We start from the raw sequence: 25,070 nt of genomic DNA, 5'->3' as shown, positions 1-25,070 counted from the left end.
ACAGGTACACATAGGCCTTGGATAAGCCAACTTTCGATCATGAAAATCTAGACTTTGCAGCAATGCTGATGTCAACCTTGCTCTCCTGACTGCATATTAATACAGTTCTAAATTCTAGCTGCATTCAGCCAGCCTGAATTCCCATCAATTCTCTTGAGCTCCCGCCATCACACACACTCATACAATTTTCTAGACACGTAAATAGATGTCTTCTGTGAGCTACCCACCCCTGTCTCAGGAGGCATTACAGAGCCCGGGCTGTGTTTCAGCTGGTGCTGAATGAGTCCTATTATTTACACCTCTCCTTGGGAGGTGCGGAGGGTACTTTGGAGAAGATGCTTTGCCGATGTACAGCATTCTCATCAACCATCTTTATTTTACTCCTTAACTTTGGAGGTAATGATAAAGTTACTGCTCTTTTTCAACCCATCCAAAAACAATTTTGATTTTGTATTTATCATCATGTTTAAGTAATCTAGAAAGTGGAGTGAGATTAAAAGCCAGAAGAGAGGTTTGACCAACCCGGATGCAGCGTAACCTGGGGTAATCAACTTGTTTGTTTTAACACAGTGAAGATTAGTTGGAAGAATTTTTCAAAATGAATTCCAGGGTAAAAAATACTTGGGTACAAAATATCGATCATGTACAAGGTACTGTGCTCTTTTAAACAAGGCACATGTCACACTCCCCTATCATCTCCCAGTGAGCCAGGGGCCATGCAAGTACAAAGAGACATCACAAAGGGAGGAAGTAAAATGCTCCATACCAAATGATAAGATACCAACTAAGGTCTGGAAGAGTTGAGGAACACTTTGTTTAGATTGCTAGGAAAGACTTTTTAAAGGTCATAGGTTTTATATAGGGGCCTGATAAAGATTATTATTGGCCAAAGGGTAGGGACCATGGGCTAGCAATTTTTACAATAGACACTTATATCATTGGAATTCATTAAATATTTGTCACATGGTGGAAGAAAGGCTTTGTATCACTAACGAGGAGAAGGGACTTCAGACAAGCCAGCATTGTTTGCAGAAAGACTGATGGAAATACTAAAGGAGAGAAGGAAATATTTCTTGACTATTTAATATGAGTGAAACATTGTGCTATGTACTTCTTATCCAGTACCTCATTTATTTCTTACAGTCACGTTATGGATTAGGAATTATTAAGCTAATTATTAATTATTAAAATCTGAGAATAATTATTAATTATAAATCTCAGAACACATATAATAAGCAACAAGACTGCATCTCCTTTACTGTTTGATATACCAAAACATGCTGCCTGCTACATTAAGGATTGAAGCCAGTGAGTCATGCTAATAAGATTCAAATTTAAAATGTCCCATATGCAGTTAAAGGTCATGGACTCTAGAGTTAGGCTGCCTTGAAACTCTGTTGCTCACTATCTTTTTGACATTACACCAGCAATATAAATTCTAAGACCCTTGGTTTCTTCTTGTAAAATCAGAATAATTATAGAAACTACATAGTAGTGTGTTTTTTTGGTAAGAATACATGAGATAATATATGTACAGAATCAGAACATTCCCCGGCATAAATTGTATATTTGATAAATGTTAGCTCTGTAGAACTTAAATTCTTGCATTGGATACCTTTGGGAGTCATGTTCTGGTTAATTTTTTTTAATTTCAAAATGATTCTGAATAATGTTTACATTTCTCTCAATGTATTTGTTTTTATTTCCTTCTAGTAACACCCTCTGGCCACTGACTCCTCATCTATGATTAGATAGCCTGCACCTTAAACTTTGTCACACATTTTCTATTTGTGTTGACCATCTTTATGGAGTATCTTTAGAAAAAATAACAGGGCTTATTTTGTTTGACCTGAATTTCTGTAGTATCTTGTTATAGAATGTGTTCATATATAAAATCTTTATGCTTTCTTTCATTACACATCATTGTCATAAAAAGGAAATATGTCTTTAATATTGGTCAATTGATGGTCAATGATGTTAAAGGACACAAAGAGTCAAACATTCTCACCTTCCAGATCCAGGAGCTCTCTCTCCATATAAAGCACAGCTGGGCGGGAGTGAGAGCTGTAGAGAAGCCAGCCCCCTGAAGCTATGACAGGGTTTTGGATATTGCCACTGATTCCAGCCCATTTAGAGGGTAGAATCAGACTTGGAGAAGCAGAGAGTGCCCACAGCCCAAAGATAAACAGAAATTGAAAAAAAAAATACAAAGATAGTTATTGTTAAAGAGAAAATTCATGGTGAGGAATCATTTTAAATAAGAAATAAAAGATGCAAAAGAATTAAAATTTTAAAAAAAATTAACTCTTACTAAAGAGTAACAAAAAAAAAGATTATAAAAAAGAAAGACCATAAAGAAAGCTAAGACTGGGTGGAAAATACAAAATAAAATAACATGCAATAAAAGAATAGGATATAGTGGTAACTAATATTGATTGCATATTCACTATGTGCCAGACACTCTTCTAAACATTTCTACATATTAAAGCATTCCACTCTCTCAATATTTATGAGACATTATTATTTTCATTTTGCTGATGGGGAGACGAGGCAAGTTCATTAACTTGCTCAGATCACTTAGCAGTTGACTGGGAATCTAGGATTCAAACTGAGCTGATCTGACTCAAACCTAATTGTTGTCTCCAAGGCTATACAGGCAGAGAAAGGAAACAGAAGAGATTTATAAAATAAACCCTGAAGAGAAAAGAAGCATACTGCATAGAGAAACCTCAGCAGCTCACAGAGCAATGGAAAAGTCTAGGTGCCCTGCCCTTATAATCCTTTCCAACCTATTTCATGAGTGTAGCCATGAATGTATTCATGACAGGGATATAGGCACAGCTGCAGCTACTATATGCAGACATTTACATTTACCACTATGCATTATTAAATCTATAGCCTCATGTATAGACTGTGTGCCTTTTGAGGGTAGAGAGAAAGGTCTTGCATTGATCTGTGTTCTTAATCATAGGCAGAATGTGTGATATTTTGTAGGTGCTCAAAAATCCTAGTTTGCTCCTCTCCCTATCCCGTTTCTTTATCCCCATAACACACCATTCATACTCTCATATTACACTTATAGTCAAAATTATTTGCTTTCTTCCCACATGTAATTCTCTGTGCCCTTATGCTCTGCCTTCTTCCTTGTTATCAGAGGTGTCCCTCTGTTCCTGTGCAGGCCCAGCCCTCCACTGAGCACTAAGCCCATTCTTATCACCTACTCAAGGGATTCATTACATTAATTCTCCTGTCCTCTCCTACATCACCCTGTATTTCACCTTTATTGGATCATTTCCATAACATGTGTTGAGATTTATGCAATCTTAAAAAAAAAAAACTAGAAGAATAACAAAAAACCTCTTGAGCCCTCCTTCCCCTCCAAATAGGCATCATTTCTACAGTAAACCTCCTCAAAATTGTGTCTATGCTCATGGTCCCAGTTGTCCTAATATCCTCCTCTCTTGATTTCACTCTAATTAGACTTCCAGCACCACCACTCCTATGCATTACCTTCTCTCTCATTGCTCCATAACTACCCATATGTTGCTTAATCCTGTAGTCAGTTCTCAGTCTTCATTTTACTTGATGTATTACCCAACCTTTGACATAGTTGCTCATTTTCCTCCTCTTGAAACACTTTCTTCACTTTGCTTCCAGCATATCATGTTCTCTTGGTTTTCTCCCTCACTGGCCTCTCTACCATTCAGCTCTGCTGGTCCTTCCTACCTCACCGGCCTCCTCATGTTAGAGCATCTCAGGGATGGATCCTGGAATCTCTCCTTTACCTACATTACTTCTTTAGTGATCCCATGAAATTTCATGGTTTTAGTTACCCCATCAAAAGCAGACATCCTTACCTAAATTATGGACACAGATCTCTCCCAGAGCTGAGTTGTAGGCACAGACATAACTGCCTGCTCATCATCTCCACAGGGTGGGTAATGTACACTCATCCTTAACGTGTCTAATGAGAACTCTTGTTATCCTCACTCACGCATTCCATGCTATCAGCCTTCCTTATCTCAATTAATAATAACTGGTGCTTCCAATTTGCTCAAACCAAAATCCTTGAAGTCACCTTAGGTTCTCTTTCTCTCACACTCCACATCCAGGAACAGTAAATCTCTGATTTTGCCTTAGGAGCTTTCTGACTGCCCGTCCTGTTGCCATTCTTGTCTCCTGCAATCAATTCTCAACGTAGATGCCACAGTAATCCTAATAAAATAAATCAGATTGCATTGCTTTCTGCTCAAAACATTCCAGGGGTTTTCTATGTGTTGTGGACTGAATTGTGTTAGTGGTCGAAGTATGGATGCTAAAGGTGATTCTGATGAGAGCTCAGAAAGAAAAGAGGGGAGCTATACAGAAAGCTTCTACCATCTCAGAGAATACATTGATCATCATGAACAGGATGCTAGTAGAAATGTGAACATTAAGGATGCTTCTGGTAAGGGTTCAGATGGAAATGAAGAACATGTTATTGGAAACTGGAGGAGAGGCTATCCTTGTCATACAGTGGCAAAGAACATGGCTGAATTGTCATCTATTGCTTTGTGGAAGGTAGGGCATATAAGCTATTAATTGGATATTTAGCAGAGGAGGTTTCTGAGCAAAGTGTTGAGGGTGAAGTTAGGTTCTCCGTACTACTTACAGTAAAATGCGAGAAGTGAGAAAGGAACTAAAAAGGAGCTCCTCAACAAAAAGAAACCAGAAATTAAAGATTTGGAAAACTTTCAGCCTATCTATCTTGCAAAAACTGAGAATATCTGTTCTGGAAGGAACACCAAGGATGTGGCCCAGATCATAAAGGCCCAGAGGGTAAGGCTCTTCGTTTTTTTTCAGAGCATGAGGCCACATCTTCACAGGGTCACCCAGGTCACTGGGTCATCTCAAAGAACCAAGGGGATAAGGCAGAAGCCTAGGGCTTGGGGGTGATACTGCCACCCCAGTGGGACCAGAGGGCAGAGGATACAGAGGATTATTCTCAAGCCTTAAAATATAATAGAATTTGCCCTAGCTAAATTTTACATATGCTTGGGACCTGTCACCCCTTTCTTCTGTCTGATTTATTCCTTTTGGAAGGGGAATGCCTAGGCCTGTCTCACCATGGTACTTTGAACACACACTACTTATCTGATTTCACAAGTTCACAGACGGAGGGGAATTTTGGTTCAGGATGAACCATATCTAGAGTCTCATCTATACCTGATTTAGATAATATTTAGATGAGACTTTGGACTTAGAATTGATGCTAAAATAGGTTAAGACATTTGGGCAGTTGGGATAGGATGAATGTATTTCACATGTAAGATGGATATGAATTTGGGGGAGGAATGGAGGGCAGGATGTTATGCACTGAATCCTGTCCCCATAAAATTCATATATTGAAGCCCTAACCCCCAATGTAACTATATTTGGAGATAAGGAGATAAGGTTACATGAGGTCATAAGGATGGGGCTATATCTGACAGAACTTGTGTCCTTATAAGAAGAGGAAAAGGCACTGGAGCTCCCTCTATAAAGAGGTACATGTGCACTGGAGCTCCCTATATAAAGAAGTACATGTGCACAGAGGAAAGGCCGTGTGAGGATGCAGCAAGAAGGCAGGTGTCTGCAAGTCAGGAAAAGGGCTCTCACCAGAAACTGACCCTAATGACACCTTGATCTTGGACGTCCACCCTCCAGAAGTGTGATAAAACCAATGTGTTTTTTTAAATCATTCAATCTCTGGTATCTCACTATGGTAGCCCTAGCAAACCATCACACTCAGAGAAAAAGTTAAAGTCCTTTCAATGGCCAACAATGGCGTTCCCTCCTCATCCTATTACTTTTCTAATATCATATATTACTCTTTTTCCAGCCTGCTTCAGCCCCACTAGCTCCTTGCTTTAAGGCATTCACCTGCCTCAGGGACTATAACTTGTCATTCCATATATCTGGAGTCTTCCTTTAGATATATGCATAATTTTCTCTTGTGCCTCTTAAATCTTTGGTCAAATGTCACTGTGTAATATTTTTTTCCCCTGATCATTCTATTCACAAGTTTAAGCTTTTTACCTTTCCTTATAAAAGTTCCTCCATAGAACTTATACCTTCTAACATACTATATGAACTACTTATACATTTTGTTTGCTGTCTTTTGCCACTAAAACAAAATTTCCACGTTAACAGAGATTTTTATCAATCTTTGTCTCTGTTCAATCCTCAGATTCTGTCACATAGTAGATGCTCAATAAACATTTCTTAAATTAATTGAAATGTATTTAGATTTCCTTCTCTGATAGAGAATAATTGCCTTTATCTTTATTCCTAATGCCTATAGGGTGAATATAAAATATTAAATTTTATATTTTATTAAATATAAAATAAAATTAAAGTAATAAACCAAGCATCAGTCTTAAATAAAAGAGTAAATGCTTGATGAGTTTAGGCAGAGGAAACAAGAATCTAAAATCATATTCCTGCCATTTCCATCAATTCTGATATTTATATAAACATTTCTATATAATATTTGAAAATGATTACTAAGAATATGACACTTACTTTAGACTGTTTATTTATTCATGTGTTATAAACATGATACTAAGCAGCAATTACATGCCTTGTTGCCAATCTTCCCAACCACTGTGAACGTTGCAAGGTGAATTAATCAATAAGAACTTGTGTAATGTATTTCTAAGAGACCTGCTGGTATGGTCCAGTGCTATGGACTCATAGCACAGTGTGAAAAAGTACATATTCATCTGTAGACACCAACAAATTTAGGTTCATATGTGGAATCATAGAGATGGCATTATCACTTTCAATGATAATCACTTTCAATGATAATAACACACTAGCACAGTTTTAGAGATAATTGGAATGTTGTGCTTGCTAGAGATTTCATTGCAAGCTCATCATAGTTTGCAAACAATATTTACAATTTCTCATGTTTCCTTTTGTAAAATGCTTAACTACTTGTCTGCTGTAATACATAATAGGAAGAGAACTGAAATCCATGTGCACCTGGTTTATTTAAATGACACATTTTTATTCATGTTCTCAGTAATAGGCATCAAAAGGCAAACAGAAATTAAGTGGTTAATGAAAATATAATGACTATAGAAAATTTGATTTTGCAAACCTCTCATTATCAACAGAAAAAATATTGAAAATAATCTCAAAACAATATAAGGGTTTCAGTCTATTACCTTTTTTTTTTGCAGTAACTTTGTATGTAAAATATCTACCACCCATCTACTCAGAAATTCCCATTATTATTTCTAAAATTAAGGAATATCCAAGTTAATAACCTAAATTTGAGGATGGACAATAAATAATTAAGGATATGTCATGAAAATTCACATCACTTAAACAAGGTCTTTGCTATCCCCATTCAGAGAGTGTTAGTTCCTGGCCTAAGCTTTTTAATCAGTTGCTCTTTCAATCTGGCCAAGGAGACACAGCAAAGATGATATTGAGATTTTTAAGAAAATACATTATAAAATATTCACAAATATAACTCTGAAGCCAAGTACCATTTGAATTAAAAAAAAATCTTAAAGTACTGTTTCATACTAAAGTTGGAATAACCATGATTCAGAGCTTAAAATGATCAAAGAGTAGAGCTCTATGGAAATAAAGATTTTTAATACTGTAATGTAAGAAGTATCAAATGAATGTGCTGATCCATGCAATGTAAGAAATAATTACACCTCAAAATCCTTTTGAGAATACCCTTCCCCCAATTCCCCACACACACACAAAATCCAGCAGATATTTTTCTCACAGCAGCCACAGTTTCCTCGTGTCAGAACCAGAAACCGGCTGTAATATAAACTGCTGTAATATTAACAATAATTCATATTGATGAAGAATTTATTTTTTTCCCAGAACTGTGTTAAGGGATTTGTATACATTATCTCATTCAGTCTTCACCATGGCCCCATAAGTTGATATTCTTATTATCTCTACTTAGTAGATTAGAAAAAAAACAATGAGTAGTTGAGTAATCTGCCAAAGTTATAAGACAAGTAAATGTCAGAGTTGGGCTCAGACTTAGATGTCTTTTGGCACTAAAATCCTTGTTCATAATCACCTTTTTTTAATGCTAGTGTACCACACAAATTTAAGTACCACACAGATAGATCTATCTGTTTTTGAAATCAATACTCTATGAAATGTTTTGAAGAATTACTAGAAAGCATATAACATTAAATTTTGTGTAATTTTGCACCAAAATATGGCTAATAAAGGCCTTTGATGTAAAATGAAAACTTTGAACATTTATGGACAGAGAGACTAAACATTTTCTGTATTAGGTAAGAAAGTATAACTCAATTGAACAAATGACAATAACAACAAAATGTCTAGAAAAAAGACTGCCTAGTAGTGGATATAAGTAGAAGTAACAATGCCTGAAAATAGAAATAATAAGATGATATTACATTACATAGCTAATGATTTAATTAATTCCTTATGAAGAGGAACCAAAGTTAATAGAAATCTTTCATGTTTAACTGCATACAATGTTTTATGTGATTCTTAATCTATGGTACAGATTTAATCCAAGTTTCTTTTTTCTTTCTTACATTTACAAAGTCTGAGATAATAAACTATTTCAAAACTTTTAAAATCAACATTTCAACTGAGGACACCCAACTGAGTGCTGTATATACAATTTGAAATTAGAGGGAGTAATCAGGTAAGCAGTTTCTCTTAATAAGGCCTATTCCTACTTCCCACCTGAGCAACTTTCACACTATAGAACCTCATCTGCAACTAAGAGAAAAACAGTGGGTACTATCAGGGACCCCTGAGATTTCTGAGGAGGTCTTTCTTTCTGGAGATGAGATTGGTCATATATAATAATTTGTTATTCTCTACTCCAAAATATCTTATACTCAGTTTCACACCTATATATTATTCTTTAAAATATTTTAAAACATCATTTATCTGTACTAAACAGAAAATATCTGAGGTAGCTGATTATAAGAAAAGATTTTGGTCTTTAGTGTACAAAATTGCAAATGACATCATATAACTTTTTACCAGGAAGAGTAAAACACACCAACCACTCCCTCATAAACATCATCACCAAACAACAAAAAGTTAAAACTCGGAAAAGGGAAAAACACTCTGAAATAATCTAAAATGAGGACTTAAAGGCAATCAAAGTAGAAGAAATACATGTGCCAAGATTTTTCAAACTATAAACTTTGTTACTTTAAATTCTTTGTTATCTACGATAGATTTTTCAGGTTTCATTTTGAAGACTGTTCTAGCCCTCCTATCATCAGTTAGGTATGGAGATGAAAACAGATTTTTTTTATAAGAGCACCAATTAGGTGATTTAAATATATCATTTTACTTCCCATAATCATTGTGCCAGGTAAATACTTTCCCTATTTTATAGGGGCAGAAACTAAGCCCGAGAAGAACAGTTAGGAAGCCTGATGGTCACAACTGGCTCAGGCCTGCAGGTATATTCTACACATATGCATCAAGACTCTTTATCACGCTTTCTATTATAGCTGCATGATTTTCGTATGAACAAGAGAATGTACTTCGTCTGCTCTGAATCCAAGGTAATACCAGTTCTTCACTTCTAAAAGCATTAAAGTGAAAATGAATAGGATCTTTTGCATAATTACTTCCCCCAACTCCTTGTTACATATTGTTGTTTCAGAAAAAGAGCACAATAGGGGAAAATGAGAGTTTTTTCACAGAGCGGTAGACACCTAAAAAGGATGTGTGATTTTTTTTTCCCCCAAGGGTAAATTATTTAAAGCTTTTAAATCAATGCATATTAAATTGGCTCAAAGCAAATAACAATGACAATAACAATACGTGTCTCTCTGCAGCTTATTTTCTATATATGGCAATTCGTCACTGGCTAGCAAAACCTAACAAAAGAGCGTAGATATGTTTTTTTGCCATTTACATGATTAGATCCTTAACAGCATTGTGATTGAAGAGCATCCCTTTAAAGATCTCCACCTATTGTTTATTAAACATACATCTCCATGTGTGTGAAAGCAGCAGCAGCAGGGGGACTGACAAGATAAGTAATGGCTGCACAGTAAAGAAAAATGGCTATGCCTCCATTCGTTGTTTGTTTCCAATTTATTGGTGTTGCAGAAGCCTGTGGAACCTCGTGGAAAGTCGTGCTTTTCTGAGGTTTTGATTAACCTGTATCATCATACTTCTCCCATCATCATTACACAAGGCAGTTAAGTAAACAGATATAACAGGCCTTGCTCTCGTCGTTAGAAATTTACTGTCATGGAAATTCAACTAGCTATCTCATTTATCTTACTTTTTCAAAGAGTGATTTAAGTGCGACACACATGGTGCAACAACAGTAAACTAAGTTGCCGAATCATTCATTCGTTCATTCACAAATATTTCTTGTGCATCAAGTATTTCTCACGCTCTGTCCTAGGCATTAATGCTATGAAGATAAATGCATTATGCCCCCAAGTCCTTGCCATGTAATGAATCTAGATGATTAAAAAATACTAATTAAATGCCTAAAATCTAAAAATTATTCTCTTTATCCAAGGTATGAATACAGATAAATAAAAATTTCTCTATTAACTATTCCTTGAGTTTCTAGTGACATCATTGTTATATATGACATATAACTTTCTGCTAAAAGGAAGCTGGCATGTCCATTTAGGTAATGAGAAGTGTGTATGTGTGTGTGCGTGCGTACGTGCATGTGTGTGTGTGTGTGTGTGTGTGTGTGTAGATGCTCAACACTTTAAAGGACTTCAGCGTGGCTTGGGTTACAGGTACAAAAGCATAACATATGCCTTCTCAAAGTTGTTTACTCTCTTGTGATCCTAAAACAAGAGAGTAAACAGTAGTTTCTAGTTTGGGAAAAATTGCTTTAAGCAAGTCAAGGGAAAATATAAAATAAAGAAGAAAAGTATTGCTTTGTATGGAGGAAAACTATCTCAGACAAATTGTAATTGTCTATAAAAAGAATTTCCAAAGGGTTTTATTGCCAGTGAACTGTGATGGTTTACCCAAATGAAGTTGATTATAAGCCACGAGCTGCTTTATGTTAGAGGAAATAGTACATTTTCATTTATTCAACCTAACAATCTGCTCTTGGCCTCTCTTGTTGTGGAGCACAGGCTCTGGACGCACAGGCTCAGCGGCCATGGCTCACGGGCCTAGTTGCTACGTGGCATGTGGGATCCTCCCAGACCAGGGCTCGAACCCGTGTCCCCTGAATTAGCAGGCAGATTCTCAATCACTGCGCCACCAGGGAAGCCCCCATCATTTATTATTTACCTTTCTTTTTTCTTCTCTTCCTTCCTTCCTTCCTTCCTTCCTCCCTCCCTCCCTCCCTCCCTTCCTTCCTTCCCTCACTGTACAATCTTTCTCCCTTCTCCACCCCATCACTAGAATATAATCCTGTGAAAAGAGAACTCGATGTATTTATTGTTGTTTTTGCAGCCTTTTAAAAATTGTCTAGTACTTAGTAGTCACTAATATCTGTTGAATAAATGTGTGCATGTATGAATTAATGAATGAAAATAATAGAGTCAGGATGCAAATCCAGGTCTCTTGATTCAATATCCAACATTCCTGTCACTATATCACACTGCCTACAGATACTTAATTTGAAGATTCCAATCAGTGTCTCTGTTCCTTGTATTGTACATTGGAAACAATTCTCCAGCCTAATGTAGTATTGGTAAAATCAGTCATTGATACTCTCCCCTCCTCTCTTTTTCTACCTATCAATTTCTCTTTGCATTTAAGTCAGCCAGTGATTGCTGATAAACTGGATCATGCTTAGAGATTGAGAAAGGTTTACCATATTCTTTCCTGAATTTTGCAACTTTTTCACTATCAATCAACATCCCCCTTATGTCTTTAATTTGCTTTTTACTCAAATTGGATTTCAAAGTGCATCAGTGAGATCAATTCCTTTCAAACATTCTTAATTCCCTCACCCCAATTATCTTTTATCACATTCATCTAGGAAACTCATAACACCCAATAAGACCCAAATATTTGCCAGCTACTTGCCGTCTGGTCTGAATTCAGATTCATGACCACAAAACTCAAATGAGAATTTAAAAATATGTTGAGCATAAAAATATGCTCAACAATTTCTCACCTTCTATTTCCACAAAATTCCTGTATTATTCTCTTTCCTTTCCACCTCTCCTCCGACCACCCAAGTTTTACCACTTTAGTGGAAAACTTGTTTCATATACTTAAGTAGGAAATCTTTCCTTTTCTCACTCCCAACTCCATCAATTAATCTGCATCTACACTCACACAATATGCCTGCTTGACTAATACCATGGACAAAATATTCCTGATTCTGTCAAAGCCCAGCCCTGCAAATTGTGCCTCTATTACATCCTTTATGGCTTCATAGAACTTTCTTCTTCAAATTATCTTATTTTTTATTAATAGTATCATTTCCTAATTTCTAGAGTATCATCATTTGGTTTCTTTTATTTTTTTTTAAAAGATAAAGTCCATCTTGACCCCTCCATCTCTCCCCCATTCCCTTGTTTGACCTCAGAGTAAACCATCTTGCCAAATTTTTTTATAGTTGCATTCACTCCTTAACCCACTCCAATTAGGTTTTTGCTTCCATCAAGCTAGCAGAGACTCTACATCTGAAGATGACCAATGGCCTCTGTTTAGTGTGCTGCCCCCATTCCTCTTCAAGAAAGGATTCGCTGTGCAGCTGCTGGGGGGGATTGTGAGCAGACGGCATCCAGCTGTCAGCTTCTTCATAGCTGGCATCAGCTGCAGAGACATGCCTGTTCCAAACAGCTGAGATTCAATGCCTGAGCAAGGTAGGAATATAAAGGCCCAGCCATTTCACTGACATGGGAGAATTCTGGTGGCTATTTTAGCTCTCGAATTTCCCCACCAGGTTAGCCAAAGCTTTTAGCAGTCATCACAGTTTGACATATTCCTCGGTCAAGTCCTGCTTCCTTGATCTTTCCTTTCACAAGTGTTTTTCCCTAATAAACATCTTACATTCCAAAGCCAGCATCTGCTTCCAGATAATTGAACTTGCAACAGTCACTACCATGAGCAAAATTGGAGATGGCAGGCTGGAAGGTGGGGTTTGGTGTTTGGAACTGGATGACAAGCATGAGGAAATATGGATAGAAGGGCATACACTAGCAAGCTGATGTTGCCACTGTTGTTGAAATGTATGGGAAAAATAATAGATGCAAAAATAACAGGGTTTGATGGCTATTGCTAAGTGCCACAGTTGCTCTATAGCCATGCTGCCCAATACAATAAGCCACCAGCAGGTATAGTTATTGTGAACTTGAAATTTGGCTGGACCAAACTGAGATGTGCTATATATATGTATAACAACCATACCAGATTATAAAAACTCACTACAAAGAAAATGTAAAATATCTCATTAATTTCTTATGCTGATTACATGTTGAAATGATAATATTTTGGATTTATTGTAAATTAATTTCATCTTTTTGTTTTACTTTTTCAAATGTGACTACTAAAAATATTTGAAATTTTTTATGTGGCTCACATTATATTTCTATTGTACAATACTGCTCTATAGAAAAAAAAAAAAACAACAGTTTAGATTGAGTTGAAAGCTAGATGTGAAGCCAGAGGCCTCTTTGGTTTTATACAAAGAAGCTAGTATATGCTCTAGTGAAAGGCTGGAGAAAGCTGAGGGCCCAGTTCTGGATTTAATAGTTAGATTTTACGAACATGAAAGATGTTTAAACACCAACTAATGCCAATGCCAGGACGGAGACACCTGGGTACATGCCCTTAAAAATTGTGACTCCCTAGGCTCTCTGAGTTTTTGGAGCCTGTGCTATGGCCTACCCACCCTACTGAGAGCTTGTACCTGCTGCCAGCCCTGCTGGAAGACAGCATTAAGTCTTCTTCCACCCAAGACAATATGTACCCACCTCAGGACCCGCCCTCCTTTCCCCTCCTGGTACTGGGCCTGAACCTGTGATAAAGCCACAGCATAACTCAAGTGATTTGAGGTTGTCTATTCCCCAAAGGAGCTGCCTGATGCAGCTAACCTGTATTAACTGGGTTGGGGTGAGTTCATGTGGGACTGGATTTCGAGGGTGGTTATTCAAGGGGGCTAGTTTATAAAATTCAATAGAAAAAGGTTTATTGACTTGGGTGTGTCCTCTAAAGATACAGGATTTAACTAGCAAGGATCCTCCTCAAAATCTTGTGAGCTCCCTTTAAGGATGACTCCTAGAAACATGGAAAAAGTAGTGACACATATTGAGCAAAGCTGAAATGCCAGAATTGTCACAGAAAGCTCTGAAGGAAGCGGGGAGAAGGCTTAGGGAAATGCTGGAATGGATGTTCAGTGTACAACTGGAAGACCCAGTAGAAGATCATGCTCCACACGAAGGCTGGGGGCACATACCATTTACTAAGACCATGAGGAACGTGCTAAAGGCATGGTACCAGTATCAGGAAAGGTTCAGTGGTGGCTCTCTGGACAGGACTGGAAGGAGGAGAGGCTATTACAGATCTTTGCCCACTGATATTAGTATGGATGATAGGACCCCAAAACAATAGAGACTATGTGGCAGTGTTTAACCACCAGAATCCAAGGGGGGTTACATTTTTGGGGTAATATATGCAATAGCAGAGTGGAAGCCAAGGAAGCCTGACCCACAGAGGTTACAGAGCTGTTGTTAATAGAACACAGCATCTTTAGGGGTATGATAGACAGGCTGCCAACAAGAGTACTACTCAGCTTGTACCAGCAAGAAAACTCAAGGTTAGATGGCTAGGAGGATTAGGGCAGCCACACCAATAAAAATTCATGATCTCTTGCCCAATTTGCAGACCTGAGATACTTTTCAGACAGAGGACCTAGTCACTAAGGATGTGGTAAGGTCTCCAAGTGGAAGGACTTCAAAATTGTATGGTAAGTGTACATGGTAATGATGCCTCCAGTTCTTTCCCAAAGGGATGATGGCCATTTACTTGGGGAAAGCAAATACCGAGATATTTTGATGGTGTTGGACATAGGGCTTAAGTTAACATTGATATCCAGAGACCATCATCATGGTCTCTGTTAGAGTGAGGACAAATAAGGGTCAGATGATAAATGAATAAGTGGAGTCTTAGTCAATGTCTACCCTATGGTATATCCACTAATGGTCATTTCTCTTATCCTTGAATATATAATCAGTAATGACACTTAGAAATTGGTGAAATACTTCTATTGGATCTTTGGTCACTGGGTAACAGCTATAATACTGGGTAAGGCCAAATGAAAGACACTGGCCCTGTTCTCTCCACCCCCAATCAATAGGAAGTCAAAAACATGATTAAATCCTGAGAGGGGGATAAGGGGTGGGAGATTTGTGCCACCTTTATGGATTTAAAGGATACAGGATTATTTGTTCTCATAACATCACTATTTAATTCACCTGTCTGAACCCTAGAGAATCAAGATGAATCCTGGAAGATAACTGCAAACCTAACCCAGTGATAGGCCTTTTGCAGCTGCCATACCGTATGTGGTATATTTGCTAGAGCAGATTAATATGGCCTCCAGAACTCTGTATGAAGCCATTATTCTGGAACACATGTTCTTTTCTATATCAATCAGAAAGACCATCAGAAACAGTTCACATTCACATGAATTGACCAACAGTATTAATTTACTGTTTTGCCCCAGACCTATATTCACTCTTCCACTTTCTGTCATAATATAGTCTGAAGAGACCTTGACCATCTAGATAACCCATAGTACTTCATATTAATCCATTTCATTGGTGATATTATATTGATATGCCAGATGAGCAAGAAGTAATTGGCATTCTGGAGGCCTTGGTAGGACACATGCATTCCAGAGAGCAGAAGATAGAACCTGTGAAGATAAAGGGGTCTGCCATGTCCAAAACAATCTGAAGGATCCTAAGTAAAGGATACATTATTGCATCTTGCACCTTTATAACACAAAGAAGGAAGTTAAATGTCCTAGTGGGTCTTTTAAAGTTCTAAAATGGAACATATTCATAAAATATTCATTCCATACCTAGAAATATATTGGTTGACACAAAAAGGTTGACACAAATCTGAGTGAAGCCCAGAACAGAAAAGGGCTCAGCAGCAGGTCCAGGATAAGGTACAACAGCTCTACAATTTGGGCTATAGAATCTGGTAGACCCTATAATGTTGGAGCTATCAGTGGCGGGACAGGATAGCACATGGAATTTGGTATCCTTTGATACCACAAAAGCCCCATGCCCTAGGGGCCGGTGTTTTGATTTTGCCCAGTGGGAGGATCACAATATAGGCTCCTAGGGTGCTGAAGGAATGCCATGACATTTGTAGTGGCAAAATTATATACCCTTTGAAAACATCTTCTGGTGTGTTACTGGGTCCTAAGAGAAACAGAGTACCTGATCATGGGATGCCATGTGGTCACTATCAGAAATTACATGATCATGAGCTTGGTTCTTTCAGATCCACCAAGTCCTAAGGATTGTTGCTGTACCTCTCCCTTCAACCATCACAAGATGGAAGTGGTACACTTGGGATGGAGCTTGAGCAGGACAAGAAGACACGAACAAGATGCAGGAGCAGATAGTTCAGAACCCCATGGTACCCAGCACTGTTATAAGAGCATCCCTTCCTCAGACCACATCTAGGCCACAAGGAGATGGGGTGTGACCACTTGACAGAGGGGGAAGTAGTCCCAGTTTGGAATATAGAAATGTTGTCTTTGTATATGAATCAAAAACAAAGTGACTATACTATAGACTTAGGATACCTAGGGTACCCTTAAAAGACAGTCTGAGGGAAAATTCTCTCAATTAGTGGAGGTTTCACGCAGTGCTATGGGTCATCTACTTTGTGTAGAAAAAGAAGTGGCCCAAAAAAGGGTTAAGAGGTGGCCTATGAAAATGGACTGGAATATTATAGACAAGGAGGGATGAGGCAGAGGCACATAGACGGACCTATGGGAATGGGCACAAAGTGAGACCTTTGTATCACATGTTAATATCCACCAGAGAACATTTACAATGGAAGAGACACTAAACAACCAACTAGATAAAATGATCTGGCTAAGCAGATTAAATGAGCCATGTGTCATTGGCCACACATGAGCTGGCACAATGGGCACATAAAGTGGCCCTGATGGCAAATATGAATATTACACCTGGGTCCAAGAGCATCAGCTCCCATTTATCAAAGCTGATCTAGCTACTATTGCTGATGTGTCCAACTGCACACAACGGAGACCAATGTTAAACCCTGGACTGGCACCATTTCTTGAGGGGACTTGCCACTTAATGGCAAGTTCACTGTGTTTTCTCCCTTGTATTCTGGAAGACTAGTGGCTTGTTACCATGGCAATAGGCATCCATTCTCCATATAGGTTTGCCTTTTCTGCTCTTAGGGCCTTAGCCAGCCCCACTATTCAAAGGCTCATAGCATTTTTGAGCCACTGACATGGAATCCCACTGAGCCGGGGTACCCTTTTACAGTAAAGGAGGTACGTGACTAGACTGATGCACTGTATCCACTGGTTGAATCCCATAATTCACTCAGACTGCTGACCTTATGATGTGTTAGAATAGCCTTCTGAAGGCACAGCTAAAGGGCCAAGTTGCAGGCACTATTCTGAGAGGAGGGGGTACCATCCTCTAGGAGCCAGAACATGCATTGAATCAAAGCCCTTTATAATTGTGCTCTGTCACTGAATGAAAAATACACAGGTCCAGAAATCAAGGAGTGGAATCACTTGATCCTACTCTAACTCTGTGTAGGCATGACAGCTCCCCTTGAGCACTGAAACACATGCCTCAGATTCAGGCTCAAATATCCCAGGTTTAACAAGTAATGGAGATGCTTGCCAACAGAGTCTGTACTTCTGAGTCACTGCTTTCTCCAGGATTAAACACTTCTTTACTGGATGATGGATAGTGAGCACACCCATTCTCTTCTGAAGTAAACAAAACCCCCACTAAATAGGGTACAGTTGTGCCCCAAATCTAAACAAGATAATTACAAAACTGTTCCTTAATTGAGGATGGTTTTTTCCTCCATATCCATAGTAGCCTTGCTATATTCTTTCTCTCATTCTGGTTAGAAGCATTTGTGATAGGAAATAGAAGTTGAGAGGTAGGGAAACTTTAAATGTTTGGGGAATGTTTACTTTTCTATGTAAAGAAGAAAACAAACTTTGCATTTTCAGGGTGATCCTTGCTGCCAAAACTTACAGGAAATGAACTGGAGGCCTTTTATATATTTTATTCATCTTTTTCTGTACACTTTTATTTTATTTTTTTTACTTCCCAGTATCTCAGGCCTGAACTTATAAGCTATAGTAAGGACAGGTTTCCCAAATCTCAAGAAACTTAACAGACTTGAGTCACAGTTTCTAGTCAGTGTTTGGTTTCTTCTTCCATATTTCCGGAATTTTTATTTTCTTAGGAAAAACCTGTACACATAAAATGTTGAGAAAACAGTAGCAATGATAGCAGATTTACCACTTGCCTATTTACTGCCTGCAGATTTATGGCCAATGGAGCCTATTTTGCCATCTGGGTCAAAGTCATATTTTCACTGGAAATATTTTGGTAATTTATTGCTGGCAGTTTTTACATGCAGGTGGTGATCACACAGGTTTTATGGCACTTTCATAACTGCACATCTGACTGAAGTGCACAGAAGCTGATCTTTTGTGTGTCTACAGAAGCGATTCAATGAAATGGAATGTGTTTTATTTATTACATTTCCTAGCGCGGGAGGGATTCCTTTAACATAAAATGTAATCTGAGAAAGGTGCCAAGTCATCTTCCCTGGTTGTTTCCAGAGGTATGGATTTTGGTATTTAGAAAAAAAACAATTGGCTACTCTTGGACATTGAGGCTAGTGTCACCTGTACAAAGAGAATTTCAGAGTTGCTAGTAGGTATCTGTTAATTTTGATGCTTTAGCCTTTGCACTTTTCTCTTTTAACACTTCTATCATTGGAAAAAATGTTGCAATCTGGTGTTTTGTTTTTTGTGGGTTTTTTGTTTGTTTGTTAATTTCATAGACACATTGTAAAGGAGAGACATGATTATATAAGAGCTATTGGAGAATGAAAAAAAATGACTCAAAATAAGGAGACCATTAGAACTTACTTCTAATGTAAGTTCTATAATCTGAGAGTATTATAGTCTCACCTAACCAACCTGAGCCTCAGTTTTCTCTTTTGTAAATGGAGGAAGGCAGTGATAATAGAAAGTACATATTTTTAAAAAATTTAAATATAATTTACATGCACAGATCTCAAGTGTTAAACACAGTGGATTTTGGCATGTGTACAATTCTGTGTAACCATTATCCAAAAAAAGATATAGAACATTTCCATCACTCCAGAAAATTTAATCATGCCCCTTTCCAATATACCCCTGGCCCTGTCCACACACATAAGAAGCAATCACTTTCTGATTTCTGTTACTGTAGATCGGTTTTGCATATTCTTTTACTTCGTATAAATAGAATCATTTAGTTTCTTTTGCTCAGTATAGTGTCTGTAAAATTTGTCCATGCTGCATGCATCATTCATTTGTTCTTTACTATTACTGAGTAGTATTCCAATCATGAATATACAACAGCTTGTTTATCCATTCTCCTTTTTATGGATATTTGGGTTATTTTCAATTTTTGACTTTTACGAGATAGGTTGTTATGAACATTCCTGTATAAGTCTTTTGTGAACATACATTTTCATTTCTCCTGAGTACATGTCTAGGTGTGGAATTTCTGCAAAATGAGATATACGTGTGTTTAACTTGATAAGAAACTACCAAAACAGTTCTCCAAAACAGTGCTGCCATTTTATACTCTCAGCAGCAGTTCTACTGACTCTATATCTACACCTACACTTGGCATTATGAGTCTTTTTTTAGTCATTCTAGGGGGTATGAAATTGTATCTCATTATTGCTTTGATTTGCATTTTCTAGATGACTGATGAGGCTGAGCTTCTTTTCACTGTAAACCACATAGAACTTAGACATGGCTTAAATCTCCTTCAGAAAACAGTCTAATTTATAGTCTCTTCCTTGTTTTCCCATGGCATTTTATAATTTGCCTATGTAACTTTTAAAAACTGCACAAGCTTTAGCCCTACTTGCAAACATTTTAATTCAGAAGATATGGCATAAGGCCTAGGAATATGATTTTGATTCACAAGTGAACCACTGGATTATGCTCCAGGTGTATGACAGGTTTTTTTTAATACTATTAATCTATTTATTATATCATAAAAAAAGGCAATATAGAATTATAGTTAAGAGCATAGATGTTAGAATAAAGAAGATTAGATATTGGATCCTAGTTCCTACTTACTGTCTATGGATTTTGGTCAAGTTACATAATCTCTCTAAATCTCAGGTTCTTCATCTATAAATTGAGGGTAATTACAATGCTTAACCCATAGGGTTGTGAAGAGGATCAAATGTGATAACGAATGCAAAATGGTTACCATTGTGCCAAACTCATAATAAACACTCAATCCTTATTAGAAGGAAGGAGAAAAATGTGAGAACATTGTGAAGAAGAAGTTAAAGAAATCCGAACACTTAATGTTAGTATCTGGATATTATCCCCTTTACTACTACTCTTTAACCTAATCATTTACTTCAGATAATCTTCCAAAAAGTTTTCTTACTTTGTTTCACCTTCCTTTCACCTATGGAATTTTTGTGGATCGAAACGTTGCACCAGGTGTTGGCATTCTCCATTTTCATGAACCTGGTGTGTGATGGTGTAGTAGGTGTGTTTCTGCCAAGCTGTTCAACTTACCCCAGTGCAAGTTCATGACCGCTGGTTTCCTCCTCAGTTCCCTGTTCCTGTCTAACGCTCCGGTCTAAAATTGACTGGTCCTTGTTTCTGGATTCTCATCTCTGTTTTCCCTTCCCTTCATACATTAAATGAAAATATACAATCAAGCATGCCCTCTCCTTCTTTCTTTCTCTATTTTTTCCATCTAGGTATCTATATATCTTCACTCCATTAGCACTTCCATAATGATATTTTTAATTATCAGCATAAAGTTTACCTTTCTTACCACAACAACCATGGTTCTACCTACTAATCACTGCATTCACTAAATCTATTCTCTCCTTTTTAATGAAAACATCTGTTTTACACAATTCAGATTCTGCTTCTGGTTTTTTGTTTGTTTTGCTTTGTTTTCTTTGGGTTCGCAAATCAGTGGTAGTTTCCTATTTAAATGGACCTTTTTACCTTTATCTGAGCAATTAGTAATCAACATGACATACACTCTCTAAAATGAAGTATAAGAAGATTTTCATTTCCTTAAGATTATGTGAGCCAATGTAAAAGTAAAGAAGAAAGGTTTTCCCCTTTTCCCTGTGAAGAGGAGTGTGTTAACAATGTCTTGGTTTCAACCTCACAATAGAGTTGTCTGTTATTTATTCGTATTAAAAGTACACAGCCACACAAAAAAATATTTTTGAATTATTAAAATTTTTGCTTATGAGGAAGGCAGGGTTAGCTACTTACCTACATAACTTTAGTTCTAAAATATCAAGATAGAATGTCTCTCTTAATGGAATGCTTTTGAATGCAGACCTAAGAATATTGACAAAGGCAAAAAGAAGTCTACATTAAAGTAAATGTAGATTTGTCTATTAATAACATTTTATTAATAATATCAGTCAACATCCATTTAGTGAAGAAAGGTGAAAATAGCTAACTTTTATTAATAGGGCCTTTAGCAAGCTACTGCTTTTAAGCTTATACTTTTGCTCAGATCAGTTTCCACTATTAGTTTTTCTCCTTTTCTCCTTTCCTCCATTGACATACAGGACACTCGGGGTGAAATTCAGCTGGGCATTACTGCTCAGTAAATATCCAAAAGTTATTAGAAGAGTAAGGAAGCTTTTATTTTTGTTTTCTATTTTATGTATTCAAGAAATGGAACAAAGAAAATGAAATGATTTTCCTTGAGAAATACATAAAGCTTTTTAGTACTAAAAGATAGAAAGAATCCCAACTCTACCTTTGATGGGTAAACTTTCACAGGCTGCTGAAAATCCTCAGAAAAATGACTAGCTTTCCATTTTCCAAGTAAATTAAAGGGTCTACATCTCTTACCAACAGTTATTTTGTCATGCAACTCTGTTCAATCAATGAAGAGGCTGAAAGACTCTGTGGATAATCATTCTTCAATTTCTAATGCCACAGATTTTTCCCTACAGTTTGTGACTCAGTGTTTTCCTGGTAAATGCCAACAGAGAGAAAGGTGACTAGCACCAATACTTGCCGAATCATTTTCATCAGTCTCATATATATTTTTTGTTCTTTTTCTCAATTTATCACCCAGAAAACACAGAAATTAAGAACAAACAAATGACAACACAGAACTCTTCTCTAAAAAATCTGTCTCCAGAGTTAAACTATCCGAAGACAAAAACGAGTAACACAGAATTTTCACTTTTTTGTTTTTTCAAATCTATGTTTTGGAAGGATCTTCAAAGCTGATCTTCCTTGGATCAGAATTGTTAAGTAAGTGTGCCAAGAGATCAGCATGCATTAAACAAACAAACAAACTAAAACAGCATAAGATCTTCAAGATTTTCTCTTTATCTGAACTGACCCAGATAAAACTACAAATTTCATGTCAACTATAAATATGTAAAAAAGAAAAAGTGTGAAACCAAATGTAAAATCAAGTCAAAACTTCAGCAAATAAATACTCCATTTCTGACAGTTTCTGGAAGAATTTAACAATTCCTTTCTAACACATATGAAATCTCAGAATCAAATAAAGGACAAAATTACTTTTAAAGCTAGAGGGATATTCAAATTATAAAGTTATACAATTATAACACCATGTAATAAGTACTACCATAAAGATATGAACTAAATATTTTGGGATAATTGGAATGGAATAAATAATTGGTCATTATTACTCTGTATTATAATTATTTACCTCTCTTACTCTCCAACTCTGTAGATTTCAAAGCAAGACTGTGTGTCAATGTGTTTAATTCACTTTTCCGCTTATTGTTAGTACTCAATAAATGTTTAAAATTTTTTTAGTACTAAATTAGTTCTATTTTTCACTCCTTTATATGGAAGGAAAGGGTAGGAATAGAAGACAAAAAAAAAGCACATAATAAAGAGAAAAGAACAGTTGTATTTTGGGGATCCAAGAGAACAATGGAGAAACACACCCTGTTGTTGTTACATAGGCTCTTGACCTTTTCTTTTTCTCTTACTACAAAAGATAGTTTTTCTTTCCTTTCCTCTCCTTTCTTTTTATTTTCAAATGTTCACCTATACAGTCCACACAGCTCCCCACAATTCCACTCTGTCTTTTCACTCTTTTAATGAGTATGTTGATCAAGTCCACATTGCTTCATATTTCCCAGTAACCTGTGTCTATTACCATCAGAGACCAAATTCTTGAGATTCTAACTTTCTAGCAAAGTACACCTGCTGTCCTGCACTCCACAGGAGCTGCTGTTTGTTCTGTTTCTGTGTCATTATTTATTGCCTTCAGTGTGAGCTGTGCTCCTTCAAGGAAAAAAGGTTTGGCTTATGTTTTCCTCCCAGTCAATGCACGATGAATACTACCGATGGCTGAGTGATGAGACGTGGCTGAGGTCCGAAAGGCAAGGGCCTGTGTGTTTCAGGGCAGGTTCCACTAACAGAGAGGGAGGAGGGAAACATGATCACATTTGGAAATTGTATAACATAGTATAGTTTAGCCCTCCTTTCTCATCTCACAGTCTATTGCTATTTTCTGTAGTCTGAATCCAAATTAACTTGGAAACAAGCCTTCAACGTACTTTGTGATTGAAAAAAAATGATTCCTGAGTTTGGAGGATACAGAAGTTTGTCTAGATCTGGCTGTTATGTAAAATTAAACTGAAATCAATTAGAATTAAATCCCCAAAGGTGTTTTGTCATACCATAAGTTCCTTTTAGTTCCTTTTCAATGAAAAATTAAGCTGAAATCTTCATTTCTTCTGAGGTTGAACAAATACTGGATCCAGCATACCTCTGGCATCACCAAGGAGTAAGTAAGACTCTGTTACATTGCCAGCAATACTCCAAATCTCAATGCAATAAGCTCCTATCAATTTGATGAGGCAGACAGCTACTCTTTTTCAGAGATACCACACTCCAATTATTTCTGGCAAGGGGTTCTGATATATAATCAGAGTGACTGCCTACAGCTCTAGATTCTGAACTTCAAAACAATCTTTTGGTCTCTTGACCTCTGGCTTGCCCCATAATTGGGTGTGCATTTCCATCAAAATACTAACAACCAAAGTGTTATGGCTCAAATGTTTGTGTTCCCCCAAAATTTATATATTGGAATACTAACCTCCAGTGTGATGGTATTAGGAGGTGCTGCCTCTGGGAGATAATTAGGTCATAAAAAATGGATCACTCATGAGTGGAATTAGTGCCCTTACAGCAAGAGAAAGGAGAGAGTTTGATTCTTCTCTCTCTCTCTCTGCTTTGTTTATGGTAGGATACAGCAAGAAAAATAGCCATCTACAAACCAGGAAGAGAGCTCTCACTAGAATCTGACTGTGTTGGCACCCTGATCTTGGACTTCCAGCCTCCAGAACTATTAGAAATAAATTTCTGTAGTTTATAAACCACCTAGTCTATGGTGTTTTATTATAGCAGCCTAAGCTAAGAAACATAGCCAGCAGGGAAAAATCTCTGCTTCCTTTAACATGCTCTTTCCAAGAAGTGAGATTTCACAGTCTAGTTTTGGGGTCCACGGTGAAATGCACAGTTCCATTCTTGATATTGCAGCAAAATCCTTCCCAAGGCAGTGGGGTCAAAGAAATGTCAGGCACAGCCTTTCATTACCCAGATCTCTACTTTCCCTAATAGTTCTACTTATAGCCTGCCCAACATTAGGGGACTTTTTTTTCAGGAAACTTAATTATATTTTCCTCTAGTCTAATCTTGTTTAAAGACATCAGCCCAACAAAAAAATATTTATGCAAAGCAACCTCAACTGTGGGCTAAATTCAAATTCCCTTCTACAGTAACATGGACCCCCTATAGATCAAAG

The 25,070-nt window shown here is 37.2% G+C and overlaps 1 protein-coding gene across 1 annotated transcript in view; it reads right to left on the bottom strand.

The window, feature by feature from the left end:
• NEGR1 (neuronal growth regulator 1) overlaps positions 1–25,070 on the bottom strand; it is a 914,014-nt gene that overhangs the window by 389,231 nt on the left and 499,713 nt on the right. The window lies entirely within an intron of this gene.

Source organism: Lagenorhynchus albirostris, chromosome 2, assembly GCF_949774975.1.
Source record: "Lagenorhynchus albirostris chromosome 2, mLagAlb1.1, whole genome shotgun sequence".
Taxonomy (NCBI): Eukaryota; Metazoa; Chordata; class Mammalia; order Artiodactyla; family Delphinidae; genus Lagenorhynchus; species Lagenorhynchus albirostris.
The sequence above is the reverse complement of the archived record's forward strand: the minus strand, read 5'-3'. Positions and strand labels throughout refer to the sequence as shown.